This window comes from Bubalus bubalis, chromosome 9, assembly GCF_019923935.1.
Source record: "Bubalus bubalis isolate 160015118507 breed Murrah chromosome 9, NDDB_SH_1, whole genome shotgun sequence".
Taxonomy (NCBI): domain Eukaryota; kingdom Metazoa; phylum Chordata; class Mammalia; order Artiodactyla; family Bovidae; genus Bubalus; species Bubalus bubalis.
In genome coordinates, this window is record NC_059165.1 from 66,736,480 (window position 1) to 66,757,449 (window position 20,970).

A 20,970-nucleotide genomic window follows, 5' to 3' on the forward strand; every position below is an offset into this window, starting at 1 on the left:
GGCTTGCAGGTTATTTATTATGATGACTATGGCTCCTGCTCCACATGACAGAACGTCTTTGCAGGGGGTGGTAAAGAGAGGATTTGTCGACTTAGTGTGAACAGCCGTTAGATTTACATTTAGCTTCCAATTCTATCACACCAGGGATTTGTTTTTAAGTTTCCAGTATAATATTAAGGCTTCTTAGGTGGCGCAATGGTAAAGAATCCACTTGCAGAGCAAGAGATGCAAGAGACACAGGTTTGATTCCTGGGTCGGGAAGATCCCCTGGAGAAGGGCATGGCAATCCACTACAGTATTCTTGCCTGGAGAATCTCATGGACAGAGGAGCCTGGCGGACTACAGTCCATGGGGTTTCAAAGAGTTGGACACAACTGAGCTACTGAGCATATTGTCAAATGAAGAAAAGCATTAGAAATGCCCCGGGATCCAGTGGCAGCTGGAGAATGCGATATTGACTGTCTTGTGAATGTGAAACCATCTTAGGAGATGACACACACTTTCTCTAGTATACAAATCCTTGTATAACCATAGTACACTAAAAAAGGCACTTTCCCACTTTCAAAAATTTCATGTGTATATATTCTTTCTGTTGTAAAGAATGTAAGTTAATACTAGCACGCTTTATTGACCATTAGAAAAATTTGTTTAACAGAAGTTGTTTTTAAAAAGCAGATAAACACTCGCAGAGATCATTAAAATGATTTATTTTTTAACTCCCTTCTTAGAGTATGTCACTGTAGTCAATAAATGTGTTATTCATACTTTTCAGCACGGTTATAGTTTTGCTATTTAAGACTTACAGCATGGACCACTTGTTAGTCTTATTTATTTTTTTTTTTTTTTGGTTTTGATTTTTATTTTATTTTTGGCTGTGCTGGGTCTTTGTTGCTGCACTCAGGCTTTGTCTAGTTGCTGCGACAGGGAGCTACTCTCTAGTTCCTGTGAGTGCCAGGGCTTCTCATTGCCCTGGCTTCTTTGTGGAGCATGTAAGGGGCTGTTGGTGCACGGGGTTCAATAGTTGTAGTACTCAAGCTTAGTTGCCCCGCAGCATGTGGGGTCTTCCCAGACCAGGGATGCACTGACAGGTGAATGCTTACCCAGTGGACCACCTGGGAAGTCCCACTTGCTAGTCTTGATACTTGACACTGTGCCCCTGGATCTTGGCGTGTTGGTTTTAGGCTCACAAACGCTTCACACCCCTGACTCCACACAGGTGTGATGGAGGGCTCGTTGTCACAGAGGGGCGGTCTGCACTCGGGCAGCCCCTTCCCCTAGGGAGGTGGAGATGCCCACGATGCGTGGAGAATTCTGATGTTCCACTTGGTCCCTGAATGAGAGAGAGCGTGGGCTTCTGTGCGGGAGTGGGAGCTGGGGGCGGGGCAGGCTAATCCAGGGACTGGACTCTGGGAACCCGACTGCAGCAGAAACTCCGAATGTCGAATGTCGTTTTGTAAAAAGGAGACAGACGTACTTACCTGAGGGCATACGACGCAGGACACAAGGCACTCGTTGCTCCTCTTTATCTCATGTTTTTGGTCCCAGGGTTGGGTGACCTCACAGCCCAGGTCTCGCTGAGGCTGTAAACACTGGTGGTCGGGTGGAGGTGATTCAGTGCCTCCCTTTGCCTTGTGGTTGCTCATTCAAAGTGAAAGTGTTAGTTGCTCAGTTGTGTCCGACTCTGGGGCCGCATGGACTGTAACCCATCAGGCTCCTCTGTCCATGGGCAATTCCCAGGCAAGAATACTGGAGTGGATTGCCATTCCTTTCTCCAGGGGATTTTCCTGATGCAGGGCTCAGACACATGTCTCCTGCTTGACAGGCAGATCCTTTACCACTGAGCCCCCTGGGAAGTCTGAACTGTTCCTTCAGTTCAGTCACTCAGTCGTGTCCGACTCTTTGCAACCCCATGAATCGCAGCACGCCAGGCCTCCCTGTCCATCACCAACTCCCAGAGCTTACTCAAACTCATGTCCATCGAGTCAGTGATGCCATCTAGCCATATCATCCTCTGTCGTCCCCTTCTCCTCCTGCCCCCAATCCCTCCCAGCATCAGTCTTTTCCAATGAGTCAACTCTTTGCATGAAGTGGCCAAAGTACTGGAGTTTCAGTGTTAGCATCAGACCTTCCAAAGAACACCCAGGACTAATCTCCTTCAGAATGGACTGGTTGTATCTCCTTGCAGTCCAAGGGACTCTCAAGAGTCTTCTCCAACACCACAGTGCAAAAGCATCAATTCTTCGGCACTCAGCTTTCTTCACAGTCCAACTCTCACATCCATACATGACCACAGGAAAAACCATAGCCTTGACTAGACGGACCTTTGTTGGCAAAGTAATGTCTCTGCTTTTGAATATGCTATCTAGGTTGGTCATAACTTTCCTCCCAAGGAGTAATCGTCTTAATTTCATGGCTGCAGTCACCATCTGCAATGATTTTGGAGCCCCCAAAAATAAAGTCTGACACTGTTTCCACTGTTTCCCCATCTATTTTCCATGAAGTGATGGGACCAGATGCCATGATCTTCATTTTCTGAACGTTGAGCTTTAAGCCAACTTTTCACTCTCCTCTTTCACTTTCATCAAGAGGCTTTTTAGTTCCTCTTCACTTTCTGCCATAAGGGTGGTGTCATCTGCATATCTGAGGTTATTGATATTTCTCCCAGCAATCTTGATTCCAGCTTGTGCTTCTTCCAGCCCAGCGTTTCTCCTTAGGTGAGAGCAAAGCCAGGGAGTGGAGATCGGCCCCATCTGAGCAAACAGTGCACCTCCTCCTTCATCAGAGAAGGCACCTCGAGTTCATCTCCTCCAAGTGTGTCTCACTGGAAATAAAGCTGTGATGACTATCAGTCGACTTACTCCTGAGAAACAGTCATCAGAAACATTAGTCTAATTTGTATTGATGTAAACACACTGTTTTTCACAGTGAACCACAGTAAGTGCTGGAATGTTTCTGTCGTCCTTGATGCTTGAGGAGACCAAGTTTTCCTTTGTTTTGTATTAGGTTAGTAGTCATGAGTAAACAAGTGTAATCTTTTTTTTTTTCTTGACACATCTGGATAAATAATTCAAATGTAACCCTTTCTTATAAGTCATAAGAATTTATAAATTGTCTAATATGTGCTCAACTGACTTTGTGCTTAAGATCACTAACAGTGAGACTAAAAGTGATAATAATGAAATACAGCCATTATTTCTGCTGATGATGAACTTATAATAGTAAGTACAGAGCTGAGCCTCTTACTATTCGCTTGCCATTTAACATGAACCAAAACTTTCCATTTTAGATCCCATTACATTGTATTATAATTGTGGAAATTGTCACAGTTCCCTACTCTACACTTTAGGAATGTGTTGTAACAAATTTTTATAAGTCAAGCGAGTTGTTTCCACTTGGAAAAGTAACGGGGCTCTGGGAGTGCAGACTCAGCTAGCTGCACACCTTCACAAAGCATCTCAGTGGGCTTCTGTAGTTGGCAGAATAACATGACAAAAAGAGAGTCAATTACATGAGAAAGATAAGAGCCACCTGTACCAGCCATAGCATGCATAGTTTTCTTGCAATAAAATGATGGCTATATTCCTTGTTTATCTGAAGTGTTTAAACGCTGTGTTACAATAATATTTTCCTTCAGCACATTTCACTTGCTTGTAACATTTCTTTGCAATCATATAACATTACTCAATATTCTTATTTAGTAAAAGTGGACTCAATTTTTTTTGTTGTTTTTCTTAAAACTTATTTTAGTCTGGCTGCCCTAGGTCTTGGAGAAGGAAATGGCAACCCACTCCAGTGTTCTGGCCTGGAGAATCCCAGGGACGGGGGAGCCTGGTGGGCTGCCGTCTATAAGGTCACACAGAGTCAGACACTGAAGTGACTTAGCAGCAGCAGCAACAGCCCTAGGTCTTAGTTGCAGCATGTGGAATGTTTCATCTTCATTTCAGCATGTGAACTCTTTAGTCGTGTCATGTGAGATCTAGTTCCCTGACCAGGGATCGAACCCATACCCCCTGCACTGGGAGCATGAAGTCTTAGCCACTGGACCACCAGAGAAGTCCCTGGACTCAGTATTTTTGATTCATCTAATTGCCACTGTCCTTCCTTTTATGGTACATTTGGTCTTGTGCTTGAGCATTTACTATTTGAAATAAATTCACTATGGTTCCATTTTTTATATACTTTTCTCTACTGCAACATGGTGTCTTAGATTCCATCTGCTTTAGGTGATGGAGATGAGAGTGAGTGATGAAGTGTCGATGGAGCTAATAGTACCATCAGTCGCAGTTTTCCTAAACATGAATTTAGAAATATCCTTCACTCCTCTGTCTCTGAGTCACTCTATTCTGTGGGACACACCAAGCACAGCTGACCAAATGGAGCTTTACTGTTTTCCTTCAATCTATCATTGTTCATGGGCTTCTTTGGTGGCTTGGATGGTAAAGAATCCACCTGCAATGAGGGAGACTTGAGTTTGATGCCTGAGTTGGGAAGATCCCCTAGAGGAGGGCATGGTAACCCACTCCGGTATTCTTGCCTGGAGAATCCTCATGGACAGAGGAGCCTGGAGGGCTACAGTCCATGGGGTCGCAAAGAGTCAGACATGACTGAGCAACTAAGCACAGCACGGTGCATTATTGTTTATATGCCCATTACAGGCTCAGTGGGTAAAAAATCCGTCTGCAATGCTGGAGCCACAGGAGATGCAGGCTTGATCCTGCATTGGGCAGATCCCTGGAGGAGAAAATGGCAACCCACTCCAGTATTCTCACCCGGAGAATTCCATGGACAGAGGAGCCTGGCAGGGTACAGTCCATGGGATCACAAAGAGTAGGACATGACTAAAGCATGAACCCAAGCAATGACAATTACACTTCAGTACGTCAATGAAACAGTTTAAGAAACAGTAACTACCAGTAATCTAGATATTTCCATTGTACTTCTATTAAAGTGATATGAAATTTTTTTTAATTGGGTCTTACACTCACTTTGTTGTTGTTTGGTTGCTAAGTTGTGTCCAGCTCTTTGCAATCCCATGGACTGCTGTCTTTTCACACTGTTCATGGCATCTTCCAGGCAAGAATATTGAAATGGGTTGCCATTTCCTTCTCCAGTGGACCACATTTTGCCAGAACTCTTCACTATGACCTGTCTGTCTTGGGTGGCCCTGCACGGCATGGCTCATAGCTTCATTGAGTTATGCAAGCCCCTTCGCCAGGACAAGGCTGTGATGTATAAAACAGATAACTGATGAGAACCTACTACATAGCACAGGAAACTTTATTCAGCGCTCTGTGGTGACTTAAATGGGAAGGAAATCCAAAAAAGAGGGGATATGTGTATACGTGTGGCTGATTCATTTTGTTGTACAGCAGAAATTAACACAACCATGTAAAGTAGCTAACTATATATGCCTATAAAATAAAAGTAAAGAAAAACAATAAGACTGTTACAATTCTGTTTAAAGGCATTAGAATGAACACCGCTCAGCTAGAGATACTTGAATCTTCTAAAGCCTTATGAAGTACTCAAAGCATAATTCGTGAGATAAGAAAATGATGAATGAGAAGATGGATGTTAGCTGAGCCTAGAGTAGTAATCATTTCTCAATACATATCAATCGAAACTGTCATGCTGTATGCCTTAAACTTATACAGTGATGTATATCAATTATTTCTCAATAAAGCTGGAAAAGTCATAAAAATCCATTTTAAAATTAAAAAACAAAAATTTAGGTCTTATTGAGGCCATTTAGATCAGCCCCATGAGAAGACTTCTGTCTTCAGGGGGCCTTCCTTCAAACACCAAGATCCGAAATTTCCATGTTTCCTCAGTTCCTATGTGCAAAGTTCAAAGCCTCTGAAATGGTATACAGAAGTGCTCCTAACCTGAACCTTGTGAATCACCTTCTCTTATACCCAAAGACTTCTTCATCTTAGGTATCCAGAGTCATTTGTGATTACTTCTGTTCATCGCCTCTGCACACGTTGTTCTTTCCTGACTGCCTGGAAAACTTCCAGTATCCAGTAAGAGGTAACCTGAGGGTTAACTTCTCTAAATTGAATCCTATTCAGGGAGTGCACTTGAGCACCTCCCCTGAAAGGCTTTCTTCTGGATCCTGGACCTGCTTTCCCTGCCCCGGAGCCTGGCCCAGCCCGGCGACCCGCTACGCTGAAGCCCCACAGTGAGCTGTACGTGCCGTGAATAATTTGTATCCTAACAAACGTCGGACACCACTGAGCGAATGAAAAAGGACTCACAAGCAAAACTTTTACGGTTGCTATTGCAGGGAATGCCACAAGGTGGCAGGCTTTTCTCAAGCCCAATTGTGATTACCTGGGAAATGAAAGCTTTTGAGAGTTTTGACTCATTTGAAAAGACCCTGATGCTGGAAAAGATTGAAGGCAGGAGGAGAAGGGGACGACAGAGGATGAGCTGGTTGGATGGCATCACCGACTCAATGGACATGAGTTTGAGTAAACTCCGGGAGTTGGTGATGGACAGGGAGGCCTGGCGTGCTGCAGTCCATGGGGTCTCAAAGAGCTGAACACGACTGAGCGACTGAAATGAACTGAACTGATTGAATGCAGGGCTGTAAATTAACGTGGAATGTACCTGAATGAACACCCAAAAGCTTTTGCATTTTTCCTGAGTATTATTTTTTAAATTAACCTTTTTTCCATATTATAGTAACATTGATACGCAACATGTTGTCAATGGTGGCAGGTGAACTGAATTTATTTTCTATTTTGCTGTTCTGTTATTTCTGCTTTCTCACCATTGTACCCTGATTAAATCCTATAGACATAACTTATGTTTCTTTTTAATTTACCATCTAAGCCACTGGGGAAGACCCTCATCTGCATTAACAGAACAAAAATAATACAACCAATGTTAGAAATCTGATTATGAAATAATATGTTCCAAATTATTTGGAAGTAGTTAGGTCTTTCTTTTTGAAAGGAATGGTTTTGAAATAACCCAAACTTTGGTCCGTCTTGCATTTCTGTGTTAAAATAGCAGAGGTATGTGAAACATTCTTTCCATTTACTTTGAACTCTTCTCTAAGAAACTAAACCACGCAGTGCTTTTGCCCATTAGGCTCAGGCAGTTTGATAAAAAAGAATGAAAAAACAAGGCACCTCAGATGTCCTAAGACAGTCTGGTAAGTAATTTGTCTCACAAGAAAATTCAAGGCTTGAGTTCACTGCTGCTGATGCATAATACACCTCATAAGCATGGAAGGGTCACTGATGTACATACAGGTCATCGAGCATAATCTTCTATCAACCAGAGACCAAGGGTTTCAGGAGCTGTGACAGGAAGCTCTCACTTCCCACTGACTCTGAATCTCTGTGACTTCCTGAACTCCTTGAAAGTGAAAGTCTCTCAGTCACGTCTGACTCTTTGCAACCTCGTGGACTATACGGTCCATGGAATTCTCCAGGGCAGAATACTGAAGTGGGTAGCTGTTCCCTTCTCCAGAGGATCTTCCTGACCCAGGAATCAAACTGGGGTCTCCTGCATTTGCAGGCAGATTCTGAGCTCCTTACTTTAATGAATTCTGTCCCCTTGCCCTTCCTTCCTGTTGACTGATGGTGACAACAGCCCACAGAGCATAAAGTCTGGTCCAATAACTGACGATGGGCTCTTCTCTTCCCTTTCCAGTCCTGCCTTTTCACCTCTTTCTCTTTTCTCTGCTCGTTGCTCACCTTTGCCATTATCATTGAGAGGTCGTGGACAGGCATTCTTCATCCAAAAAAGAACAAGTAAAAATGCATTGTTGTCCCAGTAGAAACATTTTAATTTAGACATAAGAGCAGCTCACAATGAATATGGACTCGTACAGTTTTCCATAGGTTTGTTGTTGTTCAGTTGCTTGGTTGTGTCTGTTTGCGACCGCATGGACTGCAGCACATCACGCTTCCCTGTCCTTCATCATCTCCAGGAGTTTGCTGAAGTTCATGTCCATTGAGTTGGTGATGCAATTCAACCATCTCATCTTCTGTCACCCCCTTCACCTCCTGCCTTCAATCTTTCCCAGCATCAGGGTCTTTTCCAATGAGTTGGCTCTTCACATCAGGTGGCCAAAGTATTGGAGCTTCAGCTTTAGCATCAGTCCTTCCAATGAATATTCAGGACTGATTTCCTTTAGGATGAACTGGTTGGATCTCCTTGCAGTCCAAGGAACTCTCAAAAGTCTTCTCCAACACCACAGTTCAAAAGTATCCATTCTTCGGCACCCAGCTCTCTTTATGGTCCCGCTCTCACATCCATATATGACTACTGGAAAAACCATAGCTTTGACTAACAGACCTCTGTCAGCAAAGTAGTATCTCTGCTTTTTAATATGCTGTCTAGTTTGGTCATAGCTTTTCTTCCAAGGAGTAAGCATCTTTTAATTTCATGGCTACAGTCACCATCTGCAGTGATTTTGGAGTTCAAAAAAATAAAGTCTGTCACTGTTTCTATTATTTCCCCATCTATTTGCCATGAAGTGATGGGACTGGATGTCATAATCTTTATTTTTTGAATGCTGAGTTTTAATCCAGCTTTTTCACTCCTCTGTTTCACCCTTATCAAGAGGCTTTTTCGTTCCTCTTCACTTTCTGCCATTAGGGTGGTGTCATCTGCATATCTGAGGTTAGTGATATTTCTCCCAGAAATCTTGATTCCAGCTTGTGCTTCTTCCAGCCCAACATTTTGCTGATGTACTCTGCATATAAGTTAAATAAGCAGGGTGACAATATACAGCCTTGACGTACTCTTTTCCTCATATGGAACCGGTCGCTTCCCCCTGGGGCCCTTGTTGGCTGGGGGGAAGTGGCTGCCACATGAGCAGAGACACAGCAGCTCTGGAAAGGCACAGGTAACCCAGAACTGGGGCCTCCCTCGTGCCCTCACCTGTGTGGACCACACAGAGGTGGATGCCTCAGCTCCGTCCAGCCAAGCCTTCCGATGCCAGCAGCGCCCATGACATTCTGCCTACATCCTCCAGACACCGAGCTCCCAGATAACCTGCCCCATTAAGAGAAGGAGTGAGAAAACTCTTTCCTAAGCTTATAAATTCTGTCAGGAAGCAGACAGTGATGATGGTAGCATCCTCACAACTGAGCTTCTGTCCTCAGCCGCTCATCTCTGTAGTCTGGTCCGGCCACCTCCACCCCTGTGTCTCCGGCCACAGTGGCCTTCTCTTTACCCCATGTGTTTCCCGAAACTCCCACTCTCTTGGAACTTTTAAAAGCCCCCTTATGTGGTACAAGGAAATCGACTCTTTCAGAAATGTATTAACTCATACAGATTTCAATGTATTATTCTTCCAAACAGCTGAAAACGTTCACCTTTTAAAATTATTTATTTATTATGTGTTTATTTGGCCACATCAGATCTTAGGTGGGGCACACGGGATCTTTGCTGTGTTATGCGGGATCTTTTGAGTCGCTGTGCAAACTCTAGTGGCTCTGCGGCTCAGTAGTTGCAGCATGGAAGGTCAGTTGCCCCTTGGTATGTGGGATTTTAGTTCTCTGATCAGTGATTGAACCCAAGTCACCCCTTGTGAACTCGGGGCACAGAGTTTCCGGCCAGAAATGGGAACTGTTCCATACTTCGGCCCAGGAGCTTAGTGCACAGAGTTTCTGGCCTGAAATGGGAACTTCTCCCTATTTTGGCCCAGGAACTTGGGATGCAGAGTTTCTGGTCTGAAATAGGAACTTTTCCCTATTTCAGCCAGGGAATTTGGGGCCCAGGGTTTCCAGAGTTCTGTCCGGAATCTTGGGGTGTGGATAAAAATATGGGAAATACATCTTCAGAGTTAACACCTTTTGAATTGTTTCAGTGGAGAAATAACTCCAGAAAGAATGAAGGGATGGAGCAAAGCAAAAACAATACCCAGTTGTGGATGTGACTGGTGAAAGAAGCAAGGTCCGCGCTGCTGTAAAGAGCAATATTGCATAGGAACCTGGAATGTCAGGTCCATGAATCAAGGCAAATTGGAAGTGGTCAAACAGGAGATGGCAAGAGTGAACGTCGACATTCTAGGAATCAGCAAACTAAAATGGACTGGAATGGGTGAATTTAACTCAGATGACCATTATATCTACTACTGTGGGCAGGAATCCCTTAGAAGAAATGGAGTAGCCATCATGGTCAACAAAAGAGTCCAAAACGCAGTACTTGGATGCAATCTCAAAAACAACAGAATGATCTCTGTTCGTTTCCAAGGCAAACTATTCAATATCACAGTAATCCAAGTCTATGCCCCAACCAGTAACACTGAAGAAGCTGAAGTTGAATGGTTCTATGAAGACCTACAAGACCTTTTAGAACTAACACCCAAAAAAGATGTCCTTTTCAGTATAGGGGACTAGAGTGCAAAAGTAGGAAGTCAAGAAACACCTGGGGTAACAGGCAAATTTGGCCTTGGAATACGGAATGAAGCAGGGCAAAGGCTAATAGAGTTTTCCCAAGAAAATGCACTGGTCATAGCAAACACCCTCTTCCAACAACACAGGAGAAGACTCTACACATGGACATCACCAGATGGTCAACACCGAAATCAGATTGATTATATTCTTTGCAGCCAAAGATGGAGAAGCTCTATACAGTCAGCAAAAACAAGACCAGGAGCCGGCTGTGGCCCAAATCATGAACTCCTTATTGCCAAATTCAGACTGAAATTGAAGAAAGTAGGGAAAACCACTAGACCATTCAGGTATGACCTAAATCAAATCCCTTATGATTATACAATGGAAGTGAGAAATAGATTTAAGGGACTAGATCTGATAGACAGAGTGCCTGATGAACTATGGAATGAGGTTCATGACATTGTACAGGAGACAGGGATCAAGACCATCCCCATGGAAAAGAAATGCAAAAAGGCAAAATGGCTGTATGGGGAGGCCTTACAAATAGCTGTGAAAAGAGAGAAGCAAAAAACAAAGGAGAAAAGGAAAGATATAAGCATCTGAATGCAGAGTTCCAAAGAATAGCAAGAAGAGATAAGAAAGCCTTCCTCAGCGACCAATGCAAAGACATAGAGGAAAAGAACAGAATAGGAAAGAGTAGAGATCGCTTCAAGAAAATTAGAGATACCAAGGGAACATTTCATGCAAAGATGGGCTTGATAAAGGACAGAAATGGTATGGACCTAACAGAAGCAGAAGATATTAAGAAGAGGTGGCAGGAATACACAGAAGAACTGTACAAAAAAGATTTTCACAGCCAAGATAATCATGATGGTGTGATCACTCACCTAGAGCCAGACATCCTGGAATGTGAAGTTAATTCCAGTTGAGCTCTTTCAAATCCTGAAAGATGATGCTGTGAAAGTGCTGCACTCAATATGCCAGCAAATTTGGAAAACTCAGCAGTGGCCACAGGACTGAAAAAGCTCAGTTTTCATTCCAATCCCAAAGAAAGGCAATACCAAAGAATGCTCAAACTACCACACAGTTGCACTCATCTCACACGCTAGTAAAGTAATGCTCAAAATTCTCCAAGCCAGACTTCAGCAATACGTGAACCGTGAACTTCCTGATGTTCAAGCTGGTTTTAGAAAAGGCAGAGGAACCAGAGATCAAATTGCCAACATCCGCTGGATCATGGAAAAAGCAAGAGTTCCAGAAAAACATCTACTTCTGCTTCATTGACTATGCCAAAGCCTTTGACTGTGTGGATCACAATAAACTGTGGAAAATTCTGAAAGAGATGGGAATACCAGACCACCTGACCTGCCTCTTGAGAAACCTATATGTAGGTCAGGAAGCAACAGTTAGAACTGGACATGGAACAAGAGACTGGTTCCAAATAGGAAAAGGAGTACATCAAGACTGTATATTGTCACCCTGCTTATTTAACTTATATGCAGAGTACATCATGAGAAATGCTGGGCTGGAAGAATCATAAGCTGGAATCAAGATTGCCAGGAGAAATATCAATAACCTCAGATACGCAGATGACACCACCCTTATGGCAGAAAAGGAAGAGGAACTAAAAAGGCTCTTGATGAAAGTGAAAGTGGAGAGTGAAAAACTTGGCTTAAAGCTCAACATTCAGAAAACAAAGATCATGGCATCCAGTCCCATCACTTCATGGGAAATAGATGGGGAAACAGTGGAAACAGTGTCAGAGTTTATTTTTGGGGGCTCCAAAATCACTGCAGATGGTGATTGCAGCCATGAAATTAAAAGATGCTTACTCCTTGGAAGAAAAGTTATGACCAACCTAGATAGCATATTCAAAAGCAGAGACATTACTTTGCCAACAAAGGTCCGTCTAGTCAAGGCTATGGTTTTTCCTGTGGTCATGTATGGATGTGAGAGTTGGACTGTGAAGAAAGCTGAGCACCGAAGAATTGATGCTTTTGCACTGTGGTGTTGGAGAAGACTCTTGAGAGTCCCTTGGACTGCAAGGAGACCCAACCAGTCCATTCTGAAGGAGATCAGCCCTGGGATTTCTTTGGAAGGAGTGATGCTAAAGTTGAAACTCCAATACTTTGGCCACCTGATGCGAAGGGTTGACTCATTGGAAAAGACTCTGATGCTGGGAGGGATTGGGGGCAGGAGGAGAAGGGGACGGCAGAGGATGAGATGGCTGGATGGCATCACTGACTCGATGGACGTGAGTCTGGGGAACTCCGGGAGTTGGTGATGGACAGGGAGGCCTGGCGTGCTGTGATTCATGGGGTCGCAAGGAGTCGGACATGACTGACTGACTGAACTGAACTGAATTGTTTTTGAAAACATCATCAAAATTTTTATGTATCTTATGATGGTATTCATTATCAGAGTGTGGGCTTGGTAAAATATGACTTACCCATGGCTTTCTTGTCCTTATTTATCGTGCTGATTCATTGGCCTCTTTGACTAGTTAGTTCTTTTTGAAGCAAAGATTGAAATGGTCCTTCTAGTTTGTAGATTTTTAATAATCTCATCCAAAGTAATTTCTCAATTGTTTTTTCTGTTGCATAACATTTCCCATTTTCCTTTTGTTCCTATTTTCTTATTTTCTTTTGTGTTTATAGCTATACATCCATATTTTTTTGTAAGAAGTACAGTTGATTAACATAACTATATTTGTGTTGTGATACAGCATAGGGATACTATATTTTTATGTAATCCACTTTATTGGAATATTACCAAATTGTGAGTTTTTTGTTGGTTTTGGAGATGAATTGCTTGTGGGTATCTTGGTTTTCTGTGCATTCTGGGTTGACTTCTTCATTCCTGAAGGTTTTCTTTTTTGGACACCTGCTTTGAAATTGAAGTATGTCCAATTTTCCTGGTTTTGGTTTCATTGCTCTAGGGGATGGATTCCAAAATAAGTCATCCGAACCCAGAAAGACCTTGTAGTTTATATCCTCATGTGTCCTGCCTATGTTTTCCTTAAGATTTTCATAGAATCCCTCCTGACCTTTAGATATTTATGAATTGGAGTTCATTTCGTGTATGATGTTAGAGAATGTTCTAACCTCACTCTTGTTTTCTTTCTTTTAATAAGCCTCGCACAATCCTTCATAGTGTCTCTTATCGACATATATTGCCAGCATCAGGGGAGGAATATTCCCTTCTCTCCACGCCTTCTCCATCAGTTAGTGTTTGTCAAGTTTCTAACTATGGCCGATCTGAGTCCTGTGAGGGGATTCCTTCCGGTGGTTTTGATTTGTATTTATCATATTTAGTGAAACTGACCTCTTTTCATGTGATTTCTTTTCAAGAGTGAGTTCATGTTACGTCTAGATGCGGCTTCCTGTAACTCGGCCCTGTTTTAAATTCTTTTCTGATGACCACCCCAGGCCTATTGTTGAAATCAGCTGTTTTTGCCTTACAGACCCTTTGACCCTGAGAATACTCAATGCCTATCAGCACAGCCGTTCAAGCTGTTGTTACAGAAAATGGCCGCAAGTCAGCAGCATTACTCAGCCCCATGCATTTCCCACACCCCTGTCATTTCTGTGTGGTTTTATATTGGAATAGAAGTGATTTCTAATTTTATGTGTGTTTCAGGGGTATAGGAACTTGATAGATTCATGGATGAACATTTATCTATTCTCTTTCAAGTTCTTGTTCCCAACTAGGTGATTACAGTGTGTTCAATAAACTTCCTCCTGCTATTCAGTAGGTTGTTTTTGATCATCTACTGGATACATATATAAGTGTCTATGTTAATTCAAATCTCTTAATTTACTTCGCCTGTACCTAGAGATTGAGGGCTCCTGCTGAGGGCAAGAGGCACTCCAGGAACGTTGTGGGGTCACACTGCCTGCCGCATCCTCCCAGGACCCTGAGCCCAAAAAAAATCCAGCATTGGGACCCAAGCCTGCCTGGTCTCTAGAGATACGATACCAGCCAAAGTGACCATGGGATGAGGGAAATAGAGTCAGCATATGTTTCTACATTTATTGTGTTTATCCAGTTATTTGAACCTGCGTATATAGGTGAATTACAAGGCAGTGGGTGGTTGTTTTTTTTAATTCATAGTCACTTGATTCACTCACACATTGATGTGTATATGCTATATTTCAGGGACTGTTCCTGTACAGATTATGACCAAAAGTGGAGTATCATTCCTAGTGTTACCCAGTAGGTCCTTGTGGCTTATTTTCTAAATAGTATTGTGCACATATTAGCCAAGTAGCTTATTTCTATGTGCCCAACACCCTTCTTCTCTGCTAACAGTAAGTGAGATGAGTTTTTTCTAATTCTTTGAACTTTTTATCTTGACTCTAAAAGCTCCTTTGTATCCATTTTTAGATTCCACATAGAAGTGACATCACACTCTATTTGTCACTCCCTGTCTCTCTTACTTCACTTGCTATGATCATCTCTACCTTCTTGCCTATGCCTGAATGTGGCATTGTTTCTGTCTTCCTTATGGTTGATTCATGTACCATTGTATATACAGAACCCATTTTCTTTATTCATTTCTGTGTCCTTGTACACTTAGGTTGCAGCAGTGTCTTTCCTTTGGAAATCGGTCCAGCGGGGATGGCATGGGTACCCTGTCTTCTATAATGTTTCTTTTCCCAGACTGTGTGCCCAGGCACGTGACTGCTGTTTCCTCAGGCACCTCCATGGTTCGTTTTCTAAAGATCCTCCATATTGTTCTTTCTAGTGGATGAACCAATGGAGATTTTTAGTAATCCATCCAAATTAATTTCTTGATGGGAATTTCTATGCCTCAACTTTTCCCATTTTTATTTTGCTAACCTTCATTCTTGATTATTATTTCTTGTGTTTGTAGCCATCTATCCACTCTTTCTTTTTCAGTTGAGGTACAGTTGATTCACATCAGTCTATTTGCTTTGGGATACAACAGAGTGATTCAGTATTCACACGGAGTGAAGTGAAGTAAAGTGACAGTCGCTCAGTCGTGTCCGACTCTTTGCGACCCCATGGACTATACGGTCCACGGAATTCTCCAGGCCACAATATTGGAGTGAGTAGCCTTTCCCTTCTCCAGGGGATCTTCCCAATCCAGGGATTGAACCCAGGTCTCCCACATTGCAGGTGGATTCTTTACCAGCTGAGCTCATGGAATATATACCATTTAAAGATATTTCAAAATCACGGCTCTATTTCTCTCTGCTGCATAATATATCCTATTATTTTTCTTACATTATACATAGTGATTTTTATTTCTTAATTTCTTCTTCAATCTGGCAACACCCACAACCAAATCCCCACAGGTATCCAGGTATTAGTTTCTGGATTTGTGAGCCTCTTTCTGTTTCACAGATAAGTCCATTTGTGTCTCATTTGAGATGGAAATTAAATGTGATTTCCTATGGCAGTTTTCTCTGTGTTTCTGATAACCTTGCCTTAGATGAGAATACATAAATAAATTCTCATGAAAGGAGTATAATTTTCAGGAATAGTATAATGTCAAATGGACTTTTCCCACCTTTCAGCCACAGAGTTTCTGGCCTGAAATGTGAACTTTTGCATATTTCAGCCTGGGAACTTGGGGCACAGGGAACTTAACCAAGGTGTAGTTTACTTACAGTTACCTGCACAATCGTAAGTGTGATTTGAGGAGTTTAGGCAAATGTGAGAACCCATGTCACCTACACCCCATCAAGACCTGGAATATTTCAGGGACTTAGCTGGTGTTCCAAGGGCTAAGACTCCACACTCCCAACACAAGGGATCTGGGTTCAATCCCTGGTCAGGGAACTAGACCCCACGTGCTGCAAATGAGAGTTCATGTGTCGCAACAAAGATGGAAGCTCCTGAGTGCCGCAACTAAGACCTGGCACAGCCAAATAAATAAATATATATATTTTAAAAAGACCTAGAACATTCCAGCATCCTAAATAGTTCCCTCCACTCCCCAGACAACTGTTTTCCTGATTTCTAGCACTCTAGAAATCACGCCTTTTCTGAAACTTCATTGAGTTGGTCGTACATGAGGTGTCTTCAGGGTCTGGCTAAAGAGCTGTGACTTTACAGATGTACAGTGTGAGGTAAGAAAGTTTGTGTTCAGTGAAATTTAAAACTTTTTTTGTTTTTTACTTGAAACATAAACACCTTTAAGGATAGATGTATTGGTATCTTCCCTGGCAGACATGGAAGGGTGAGACGTTTAAAAACTAAAGATCTTGTACTTTATTTCTCAAAAGTAATTTAACCACCTTGACCACCTATGGGTCCTAAAAATGGTGATTTGAAATAGCATCATTGGGACTTACCTGGTGGTCCAGAGGTTAAGGCTTGCGCTTCCACTGCAGGGAGTATCAGTTCCGTTTGGGGAACTAAGATGCCACAGGCTGCATGAAAATGTTAGTCACTCAGTCATGTCCAACTCTTTGTGACCGCATGGACTGTAGCCCGCCAGGCTCCTCTGTCCATGGGATTCTCCAAGCAAGAATACTGGAGTGGGTTGCCATTTCCTCCTCCAGGGAATCTTCCCGACCCAGGGATTGAACCCACGTCCCTTATGTCTCCTGCATTGGCAGGTCCGTCTCTTACCACTGGCTCCACCTGGTCACATCTAGAGGCTTTTAAAAAAGGATTTCAGCTTGAAATAAAATGAATAAGATATATTAAAACTGATACTTATTTCTCACATTTCAGAATATTTTCTTATGTGTTGCTAAAAGAAATGTCTCAGGATTTTAGGTTTTGAGTCATCCTTTTAGCAACAGGGTATTAATTCCTAGATGCAACCCTGGGGACAAGCATCACCTATTTCACTTCCTACAAATACTTGTGCTTTTGCATCCATGTTGAAATGGCTAAAGTTTTCTAAATTCTCTACATTTCCTTTAATAAAAACCCTACCAGTAGGTAAACTACTATTCTAAAAAATGTAAAATAAAATGTGACTATGTCGGACACGACTGAGCGACCTCACTTTCACTTTTCACACTCATGCATTGGAGAAGGAAATGGCAACACACTCCAGTGTTCTTGCCTGGAGAATCCCAGGGACGGGGGAGCCTGGTGGGCTGCCGTCTATGGGGTCACACAGAGTCGGACATGACTGAAGCGACGCAGCAGCAGCATGGCTTTATACAAAAATTTGTTATGATCTAACATAGTGATATCTTTTGAAGCATCATTTGTGAAAACCTTTTTATTGTGAACTTTCTGTCTGGTTTCTTTCTCTCTCTTTCAGAATATTTATTTATTTAGCTGCACCACGTCTTAGTCGAAACACTAGGGCTCTTCAGTCTTCTCATTGTGGTATGCAGGATCTAGTTCGGTGGCCAAGGATCAAACCCTGGTGCCCTGCACTGGGAGCACAGGATCTTAGCACTGGACCACCAGGGAATACCTTATGTTTGCTGAGTTTTGACAGATGCACACATCTGTAAAAGAGATCTAGAACCTGCTTGCCATGGCCCTGGTTCAGTCCCTGGTTGGGGAACTGGGATCCCTCAAGCCTCTGGGCAGCCAAGAAGCAAAACAAAACAAAATATTGTATCAGGTATTATAACTAATCTAGAAATAATGTATGTATCATTTGTGTATAAGTTATAGGCCATACTACAACTTATAATACTATGCCATTTTATATAAGGGACTTGAGCATACTCGGATTTTAGTGTGTGCAGGGGTCCTTGAACCAGTCCCCTGCATTATAGGATGACCATGAAAAATCAGAGTGTCAGGGATTACTAAAATAGGTGGAAGAACAAAGTCACATCCATGTCCCTCATTACTAAGAGGTGGCCACCAGGGCCAATTGCACCAGTTACCCACCTGTAGCCATGGGTACCCACTCCAGTACTCTTGCCTGGAAAATCCCATGGACGGAGGAGCCTGGTAGGCTGCAGTCCATGGGGTCGCTAAGAGTCGGATATGACTGAGCAACTTCACTTTCACTTTTCACTTTCATGCATTGGAGAAGGAAATGGGAACCCACTCCAGTGTTCTTGCCTGGAGAATCCCAGGGATGGGGGAGTCTGGTGGGCTGCCATCTATGGGGTCGCACAGAGTCAGAAACAATTGAAGTGACTTAGCAGCAGCAGCAGCCATGGGTAACAGAGAAGATGACTCTGCTTGCCTAATTCCACAAACACATTTATTAGTGTACAGAACAAATAGCCGCAAGCTAGGACGGTCTCCAGGCTCAACCGGCAGGCTTTTCGTCTCTTCTCCTTGGCCAGAACTGGTCATGTATGTGCCTGGTCCCTGAACCAACCAGTGGGCGAGTCACTCACACTCATGCAGATAGCTTCTGTGATCTTAGGTCTTAATTTCCAATTAGCAGTTATTTTATAAACTGTTGATCTTACTTTCATTCCCTGGATTTATATTTTATGTTGACAGATAAAACAAGGCAGAAATTACATAAGTTATAATAGGCTCTTCAGAGACTTACAGTTCATCAAATGATAAGAGTAAAATTATACTTTAGGTAGGGCATTTACAAAGCAGGATTCTGCAAATATTTTCTGTAAAGGGCCAGAGAGTAAATATTTTTTGGCTTTGTTAAGCATAACATCACTGTAGCAACTACTCAAATCTGCCCTGGAAGCTGGGTAGCAGCCCTATGTACCCTGTAAATGAGTGTGTGTAGCTGTGTACCAATAAAGCTTTATTTACAACCAGGGGTGGTGAGCAGGTTCTGGTCCTCAGGGAGGTTGAAGTTGCCGAGGACAGCCATTATGCAGTTGTGTTAGAACTAAATTAGAAATAACAACACAAATTCCCAATCTTTGAAATTTATTATTTCCACCTGACAACTGAAGTAGCCTTTAATGTTTTCCACCACAGATTTATGTGCAAATAGAGAAGAGTCCCAATATTGGCTCAGTGGTAAAGAAACTGACTGCCAAGCAGGAGATGCGGGTTGGATCCCTGGGTTGGGAAGATCCCCTGGAGGAGGGCATGGTAACCCACTCCAGTATTCTTGTCTGGAGAATTCCATGGACAGAGGAGGCTGGTGGGCTACAGTCCATGGGATCGCAGAAGAGTCGGACAGGACTGAGCAATTAAATAACAACAGCTTAATATCCAAATGCAGCCTTCAGACTTTTCCCCACCCTGAGGAATAAAGGCTCTTTGGAGACTAGCTGGTTTTATGTTTCAGGGCAGGGCAGGTACATTGTGGGCCTGGGGTATTTCACTGCTAGAAAGAAGGGGTGCTTCTCCAAGTTCTGGGGTGCTGAAGGCACACAGGAGCCCACTTAATGGTATCTCTCATCAATACTGATGAGTTAATGACCAATTCAGCTACTCAAATCTGAATGCCATGAATTCATAATTATCCTCAAAGACAAGAATCAAGATTTTTGTTCTTTTTGAAAAAAAAGAGATTTATTTTATTAGGATTTTTGTTCTTTATGAAGCTGCTAGTTCAGTATTCACAGCCTGATTTTATTCTGATGAACCATTTTTAGCATCCCTACATAAAAAGGCTGACATCCCTGTACCACATGATCTGTATTCATGATCCAGCTGTATCTAAAGATTTTCTCTATGTGCGTGCTCAGTCGCTCAGTTATGTCTAACTCTCAGTTATGTTTGACTGCATGGACTGCAGCCCACCAGCCTCCTCTGTCCATGGAATTTTCCAGGCAACAATACTGGAGTTGGTTGCCATTTCCTACTCCTGGGGATCTTGTTGAACCAGGAATCGAACCCATGTCTTCTGGGTCTCCTGCATTAGTAGCTGGATTCCTTACCACTGAGCCGCCTGGGAAGCCCATAAAAAGATTCTACTCTTTGTAAAAAACAAACAATAGAACAGATAGTAGATACAGTATTAATATTGGTTAGTTTGGGATTTAATATAATGGATGAAGCACACGTTCTTTTCTTGAAATTTTCTGGCAATTCCAAGTTCTCTCCTTTATTTATATATTATGTTTAGAATGAAAAAATAAATCTTTGCAAAAATTTTATCTACAGGTTCAAGATGCCTTTGTCTATGGTTATAACATTGTTTGCTTGACCTTCAGGAAATTTCTCGCCCCAAGGAGCAGAGGATGGTAAAGTGGGATTTTATAAAAACCTAGAGCCCAATGCTGGGAGTACATCCTCTGAAAAGCCACTGGTAAAATCTGTAGTGCTGGGTCCTCAGCCCCCAAGGGTAGAGGTTGTCCTCAGGTAAGGGGGACTGACTTTCAATTGTGGGAAAGATATGGAGGGCTTTAATCATTGCCTACCAGACACCTGGCTTAAGTTGGGAGGAGTCTGTCTATATTCTAAAAAGAGTAAGGAAGGTTAGGTGGTTGGGGCTGAGGGTACGGGTTGTCTTGGAGGGGGCTGGGCAGTTTTAGGCAGCCTTGGAGGAGGAGGAGGGACTGGACTACAGTGCAAACTTGGGGCCCCTTGTTAAAAAATTATTATGAATTTCAAGATGGGGACAGCAAGTGCAGGGGCTGCCCGTGAAGCCGGCCCCTGTGGAGATTCAGTGTTCAAAGTCTACTTTGGATGTAAGAACTGGCCAGGATTCTGGCAGAGACTGGACGCTGAGGTGGAATTTCTTGCCTATGGCTCTCCTGGGTGTCCAAGGTCCATGACC